We start from the raw sequence: 8,219 nt of genomic DNA on the forward strand, positions 1-8,219 counted from the left end.
CGATCCGTCCGTTATTAGTGTCCGCTCTCCAATTCAAGTTGTTTTCATCCGATGTTCACCAAACTTGGTCAGATGTTGTATCAAGATGATGTCTAGGTCAAGTTTGAATATGGGTCATGCCGGGTCAAAAACAAGGTCACGGGGTCACTTAGTGTGTTTTAAACATTTAGCATGGAGTCCGCTCTCTAATTCAAGTAGTTTCCATCCGAGCTTCACCAAACTTGGTCAGAAGTTGTATCTAGATGATCTTATGGCCATGTTCGAACATGGGCCATGCCAGATAAAAAAACTAGGTCATGGGAATATCAGTGGTAATTTTGGGACGACACTTTTACACTTATATTGGATTTTTGCTAAAAAGAGACTTCATTTAAACAAAAAATGTCATAAAAGCAGAAAGTTTTGTCCCTGATTAGCCTGTGCGGATTGCACAGGCTAATCTGGGACAACACATTACGCACATGCATTAAGCCCAGTTTTCTCAGAACAAGATACATATATACCCATACTTCAAGAACAATCCCTGGGGGCTATACTGAGACTATATCATGTCTTGATATGTATAAATATGATTAACAATGAAGACAGAGAAATATAATAAAGTTTGATGTTTTACATTTCAAATACGGGTAAAAAAACAACTGTATGATTATGTTTTGAAGATTATTTAATTGTACTATATCTATACAAGGAAATTGTTGCTACATGTAGTTGGACACGTAGATTGTTATAACTACTACTTTACCTTAAGTATTGCTGCTCATGCGAGTCAACGTTCCTGCATTACAGGTTTAGGGACGTCTTGGCATCTAAGTGCAGAATTTGAAGCAAATGTGACATCAACCCTCTAGATGGATGAGAGAAACAACACTGAACTTAAATTTCGGATATAACCCTGAACAATTGTCATCAATCACATGACATGCTGCTCACCACTAGAGGAAGACCCCTATTGAATTTGGCTTTGATTCCTCTAAGGTAAAGGTCACATACATACTTCCTTTATGTGACAGCCTTGTTGAAGGGATATCTTAAGTTCTGTCTGTGACTCTTCCTCATATTTGGATTAGTTGTTGCTTACCACTAGAGGAAGACAGCTATTGATTTTGGCGTTAATATCTTGAAGGTCCATGTCACTAGGCCATATTATTAATTTTCTTTATTAGCAACCTTGTTCAAGTGATTTTTTCAGTTCTTTATGCCAAGACGAAGACTTCTATCCATTTTGGTGTTGATACTCCAAAGGTCAAGGTCACATCTTTACCCGGTATATGGTTTTGTTGTATGAAAATAGTATCTGAGAGATATACTTAAGTACCTCTTGACACTCTCAACCTAAGTTGCCTGTAACTAACAGAACACAAGGTCAAGCTCACATTCTAACCTTTCTATTTCATGAAGTAATTTCTCATCTGTCCTGGGAACACATAATATGATAATTGTATTTTCATGTTTTTTGCCAAATCATTTCTATTCAGGATCTTTTATTGTATGGTAGCATATGAACGTACTATTGTACTGTAAATATGCATTTAGGATGGCATGCATGTTTCACAAACATTTTTTATCTGTGATATGAGGCTACTTTGTGATTAAATTGCAATTGCTGCACAAACAGGACAAATAATGATGTCCCCCCTCCTTTTATATGAAGGAATACATTTTTTTTTTAAAAATATCATAAATTTCCTAATTTTACGTGTAATGGCTATACATTTTATAAAAAGCAATCCTTTATTGATGGACTCTTTAAAAAAAAAAAAAATATTCACAACATGGTCCTGGTAGGATTTCTTTTCTGAAAATAGTGCCATTTAAAGACATTAACTAAAGTGCACTTGCTCATACAGGTTTTCTCGTGAACATTTTATTCAAGAAGGTTTAACTAGAACTTTAATGTTCCACTGCACGCAAGAATTGTCATTATGAAATGACCCCTTTCCTATATATACATATAAGGGTTCATTTTACGAATGAATACTAAGTATTGTTAAATTATAATATTTATACATTAATTAATTTACAGTAACTGGCCAGACACTAGAAGGTCCAGGTGCTGATAAACTACACATGATCAAGTCCTGGTGTACTACACCCTACAGGTATTGGCTTGTGATAAAAGGAGTGGCATGGTTGTACTTTTATATAGGAGAAATATTGTGTATGACATGCATTAAGAAAAGAGATGAATGTTTATGCCTAAAGGCTGGCACATAATTTTTAGCTCGGCTGTTTTTGGAGAAAACCCGAGGTATTGTCATAGCAAGCTCTTCGTCCGCCGTCCGCGTCGTGCTGAAACCTTGACATTTTGCTCTAACATCAAAATGCTTCCACCTACAACTTTGAAACTTCATATGTAGATGCATCTTGATGAGTTCTACACGCCACACCCATTTTTGGGTCACTAGGTCAAAGGTCAAGGTCACTGTGACGACAAAAAAAAAATTCTGACAAACTTTCATTTATTCAAAATTGCACCCACAGCCGAGCGTTGGCACCCGTTATGTGGTGCTCTTGTTTTAATCGTATGTTGGTTAGTACGTCTGTCCACAATTGTGTGTCTCGTTTATATCTTTACAACTTATGGATGGATTTTTAAATAACCTGGCACAAATGTGTAGCATAGTAAGAGGAAGTGTCACGTGCAAGACCCTGGTCCCTGTCTCAAAGTTCAAGGTCACACTTAGCTTTTTAAGGTCATATTTTAAGATTCTACATTGATTGGCCTGTTTGGTCGATATCTTTGTCATTAATGGATTTTAAAATGACATGGCACATATGTAAAGCACAGTATGATGAAGTGACGCTTGAAAGACCTAGGTCCCTAGCTAAAATGTCAAGGTCACACTTAGACTTTCAAGCTTACTGGTATATTATATGATTGTGCATTTATAGATGTGTCCAGTCCATATGTTTGTCATTAGTTGATGGATTTTAAAATACCTTGGCACAAATATGTAGCACAGTAAGAGGGAATGTCGGGCTTAAGACCATCCTTATCTCAAAAATCAAGGTCGCAATTAACCTTTTAAGGTATTATTTTAAGTGCATTGATAGGCGTGTCCTGTCCATATTTTTGTCATTAGTGGATGGATTTTAAAATAACGTGGCACAATGTATAGCACTATATGACGAAGTGTCACGGGCAAGACCCAGTTCCCCAGGTCAAAGGTCAAGGTCACACTTATACTTTCAAGATCATATTTCATCATCTGCATTTAAAGGCGTGTTGAGTCAACATCTTTGTTATCAATGAATTGCTTTTAAAATAACTTGGTACAAATGTGTAGCACAGAAGACGAAGTGACACGCGCGGCTCAGGTCTCTTTATGGTTTTTGCATTAAGAGGTGCAGCTGGTCTGTCGTGTGTTTGACCAAGCCCTTCTCAAAAAAGTGTGTGAAATGTACGTTTTACGTACGTTTTGCGTGCGTTAAACGTGGCGGTATTGGCACTGCGTTTTTTGTGCGCTTTTTCATACCGAGTGAGTTTTTAACAAAAACACACAAACAAGAAAATGTGCGCTTTTTGTGGATAAATGTGCGCTTTATGTGCGTTAAACGTGTGCTTTTTATAAGTGTGTTCAATGTGCGCTTTTATGTGCGTTAAATGTGCGTTAAACGTGCGCTTTTTATATAAGTGTGTTTTTGACTACCATTTATGTGTGTAAAATGTGCGCTTTTAAGTGCGTTAAATGTGCGCTTTTTGTGAGTTAAATGTGCGCTTTTTTATTTAAAAAGCGCACATTTAACTCACAAAAAGCGCAGTTATAACCCACATAAAAGCGCACATGTGTGTTAAAGTGCGCTTTTATGTGCGTTAAATGTGCGCTTTTTATAAGTGCGTTTTTGACTGCCATTTATGTGTGTAAAATGTGCGCTTTTAAGTGCGTTAAATGTGCGCTTTTTGTGAGTTAAATGTGCGCTTTTTTATTTAAAAAGCGCACATTTAACTCACGAAAAGCGCAGTTATAACCCACATAAAAGCGCACATGTGTGTTCAATGTGCGCTTTTATGTGCGTTAAATGTGCGCTTTTTGTGAGTTAAATGTGCGCTTTTTTATTTAAAAAGCGCACATTTAACTCACGAAAAGCGCAGTTATAACCCACATAAAAGCGCACATGTGTGTTAAATGTGCGCTTTTATGTGCGTTAAATGTGCGCTTTTTAAATAAAAAAGCGCACATTTAACTCACAAAAAGCGCACATTTTACGCACGTTAAGCGCAGTTATAACCCACACAAAACGCACAATTTACGCACATGAATGGCAGCAAAAAACGCGCTCACAAAAAGCACACATGTGCGTTAAAGGTGCATCTTTTGCCTTAACAGTTGATTCAATTATATGCTGTTAAAAGTTTTTTTTAATTCAGATATGCAATAAAAACCAATAATTATATAAACATATACATTTGTGTATTTTAATAATTACAAGATATTTCAATTTTATACTTTAATGTACACCAACATTTTTTACATACATGAGTAATTAAATATCAATGGCAATTTGATATAAATATAAACATAATTTGATTATAAATAAACAAAAAATAATAGCATACTATAATAACATGTACTATATATACACGAACAGCTATATACATAAGAAAGATGCATATCAATCAAGGTCTTTCAGCATTTCTTTGAGGCAGCGGAGTGCAGCTCTCATCTTTCTCTCCAAGTCTGCCACCAGCCGGTCAAACTTCTTTGCAACTATTATACTGTCATGGCTTTTTTGCGATGCGTCTCGTGCATGATCTCATTTGATCAGGTCCTGAAAGATATTTTATAATGTAAGTGTTGAATATTGCTGTTATGGTAATCTTGTTGCTATAAAAATTATAAATTTAAATCAAAACTAGTTTGTTTGCTTGTTGTTTTTGGTTGTTTATTTTGCAATTTTAATCCCCTGATCACATGTGACTTAACGATTTTCATAAATAAATACGTTTGATAGAAAATACTGTTCGAAAATGTACGATACGTGGTCTCATTTTGCTGTGTGGACTGGTCGGAAGTGTGACACCTTTCAAAATGCAATAACCAGTACCCTGTATAGTTTTACCTCTAAACAAATCCAGCTTTTCTTGGTCAAGGAGAGGGCGCGGTTTTCCCACTCCTGTTCTCCTCATGTCGGCCAGCTTGTGCAGGGTAAAACCTGGTATTCAAGTCCATACATCAGGTAGTCTCTCTTTTGCTCCCTTTTTGGCAGGCGATGCGATGATGCACATTCTTTCCATGGGGTTTAACCTTTAAATTTAAAAGTTCTCATTTAATATGGGGGAAAAATCTGTTCATTAATGACCAAAAATAGGTATTAATAACTTTAAGATGACAATAACCATAAAATACAGCCATAATAATTCAAATGGTGTTGTTTTTCTTTAAAATTGCATTACATTTACTCATCCATTTACATTTCCCAGTGACAATACATAAATATGATAATAATCATAATTAATTCAATAAACTAAATAAAAAAGGGATGCAGAATTGAAAATACGAACCTGTTACAACAGACTGTTCTTCAATATTCCAAAAATACAGGCAGTTGTTGAACTAGACCATATCACTTTATATGTCTTTAACCACCCACTTTTAATCTCCTTTATTGTTGATTTACACATTGTAGTAAATACACATTTTTTTCATCACACAATACTTCATGCTGAAAGTATTTCAAGACATTTTACACTAGAATAATAAGTCTTAATTCTAGCTTAAAGTCAGTTGCTGATGCTGCTTGTTTTCAAAAAATAACTTCCTATCTGTGCTCTCAAATAGATGGTGCCTGAACAAATCAAAAGTATATCAACACCCCTTAGTTAGGCTTAGATGGAGGACTGATAGGGACTGGCTAATCTCTTATCTGATACCATGCTGTGTCTAAGCCAAAAGTTGCATAATTTGAGAAATACTGATAAGGCAGTCATTTCAACACCAAAATATTTATTGAATAATACACGGCACCCTTAACACATTATATTTAATTGTAAATATTTAAATATAACATGCTGAATGGTTTTAGCAAATAATATTAATAGTATAAATATTATTTTAATTGCCTTTTAAAATGTATGTTTATGGTCAATGTGGTAGACATTAATTGTATTAGGGTATAAATATCAGTATAAGAAGAAAGTTCAAATACTTATTTATGTTGAGGAAATATAATTGATACTATCAAGCCCACATAATACTTTTGACACTTTCAATATTTTTAATTAGTTACACACAGTCTGATTTAGGTGGAAATTTTTAGAAATGTTTGAGATTAAAACGTAAGCAATAGGGTATGCATTGAAATTGTATGATAAAGTATGTAAACATTAAACAGGTTAATATGGACAACCAGTAATTATTCAAACTGCCCCTTATATTATTACAGGTTACTGAGATATATGTCTATGTTTAATCATTTGATGTAAATAAATTGTTAGAGCCTGCAACAATTTTGTTTCTTGTTCAATTTCTGTACAACATTTGCTAAACAGTTGTTAAAGACACACTTTTTAAGAAGTGTGTTAAACATGTGTCTTTTGAGATACATCCTTTTAAAACAGATCATATGATAAAAACGCACTTATGAAATAAAAGACTAACTTATGCTTAAAAAAGACGCACATCAAAATAGAAAAACGCACTTTTGTGAGAAAAAACCCACATCTGTAAACCTTAAAACACACTTCTTAGATAAAAGACGCACTTCCTAAATAAAAAACGCACTTCTTAGAAAAAACACACACATTTTGCTCACATCTACACTCAAAAGCACACTTACAGATGAAGAAAACACACAAAAAACGCACTTCCTAAATAAAAGACGCACTTCTTAGATAAAAAACACACATTTTGCTCACATCTACACTCAAAAGCGCACTTACAGATGAAGAAAACACACAAAAAACGCACTTTTTCACTAAAATAACGCACTTGAAAAGTAAAAACACACAAAAAGCGCACTTAAATGCACTTTTGAACACTGAAAACGCACATATTAACAAAAAACACACAATTAACGCACTTTTAAGTGCGCTAAATGTGTGTTTTGGTAAAAAGTGCGTTTTTATTTGACAAGGGAGGTCCCTATCCCAAATGTCAAAAACCCAGCGGGGGCATGTGTCATCCTCTGGAGTCAGTTCTTTTTTGTCACAGAATACTAGTATTTTAAAAGAAAGTTCTTACGGACATAGAGATTACCATGTATTTAAGCTGGTATATGACTATCTATAATCTTATGGATATTGATGCAAATTGTCATTGATGACATTGCTAGGTCATGGTCACGAAGAAGTGGGTGAACCTTGTTGCCTCTAAAGACATGGTTAAAGTAAAGTTGTGTTTGGACCACAACTTTGTCAAGCATTATGTGATTGTAAAATAAATTGGCGCAATTGACCACTATATCGAGATGAGGATGTCGCATGAAGCAACCATTTTGTTTATTATTTTTTTAACAATTGTGTGTTTTAGTTTTATTTGGTTAATTGTACAAATATGAATAAGCATGACACGTTTTTATTGTTTTATATATGTTATTAATTACCGGAGTCCCTTTAAAATTAATGTTTAATATGATTCTGTACACTTTCAAGTTTTGTTGGGATCAACTTTAGATTTATGGCCTCTTAATTGATGGTAATTGAGAAATTTTGTATGTACGGAGCCATCGCATAGAATTTTATTAATTCAATTGAATTTAACATCATCACACTGGTTGAGATTAAATGAATTTTTTCAGTTCATTGATTGTTTGTTTAAATAAGTTCCATGTGCTATAATTTACTTGACTTTAAATGTCTCTTTCAGTGTTTCTGGCGGCTGGTGGAGCGATTAAAGAAAAGCCATGCTAATGTTGCAATGATATGTATGCTAAACAAAATAAATAAATTTAAAAAAAATGTTTTAATTATTGTTGTTAAATATAATTTATCAAACTTCCTTAGATGCAAAAGCCAGTGTATCGGTTTGATTTCATGGCCACGGTATAATTTAAGTATATTAGCTTTAGAAATTTGGGCATTAAAATGGAAGTAAATATGACATTTACATCATTTGACAGTTTACTAACAATAAAAAACGCGTTATTTATTAAATTGAATTACAGGAATATTGCTAATTCTAATTGCATTGAATAATGAAACAATAGTGATGTTCCAACAACGCCAGAGGGCTATGAACGATTTTATCAACATGATATCTCGTCTGAAGGATTTCGCT

At 34.1% G+C, this 8,219-nt stretch overlaps 1 long non-coding RNA gene across 1 annotated transcript; it reads left to right on the forward strand.

Annotated features, from left to right (window-relative positions):
• The first annotated feature begins 866 nt into the window (after positions 1 to 866).
• LOC127876242 (uncharacterized) lies at positions 867 to 7,871 on the forward strand. The gene is made up of 3 exons (XR_008047752.1): positions 867 to 978; positions 1,193 to 1,267; positions 7,809 to 7,871. It is a non-coding gene; the product is annotated as an uncharacterized LOC127876242 (long non-coding RNA).
• Positions 7,872 to 8,219: the final 348 nt, after the last annotated feature.

Source organism: Dreissena polymorpha, chromosome 1 (genome assembly GCF_020536995.1).
Source record: "Dreissena polymorpha isolate Duluth1 chromosome 1, UMN_Dpol_1.0, whole genome shotgun sequence".
Lineage (NCBI taxonomy): Eukaryota > Metazoa > Mollusca > Bivalvia > Myida > Dreissenidae > Dreissena > Dreissena polymorpha.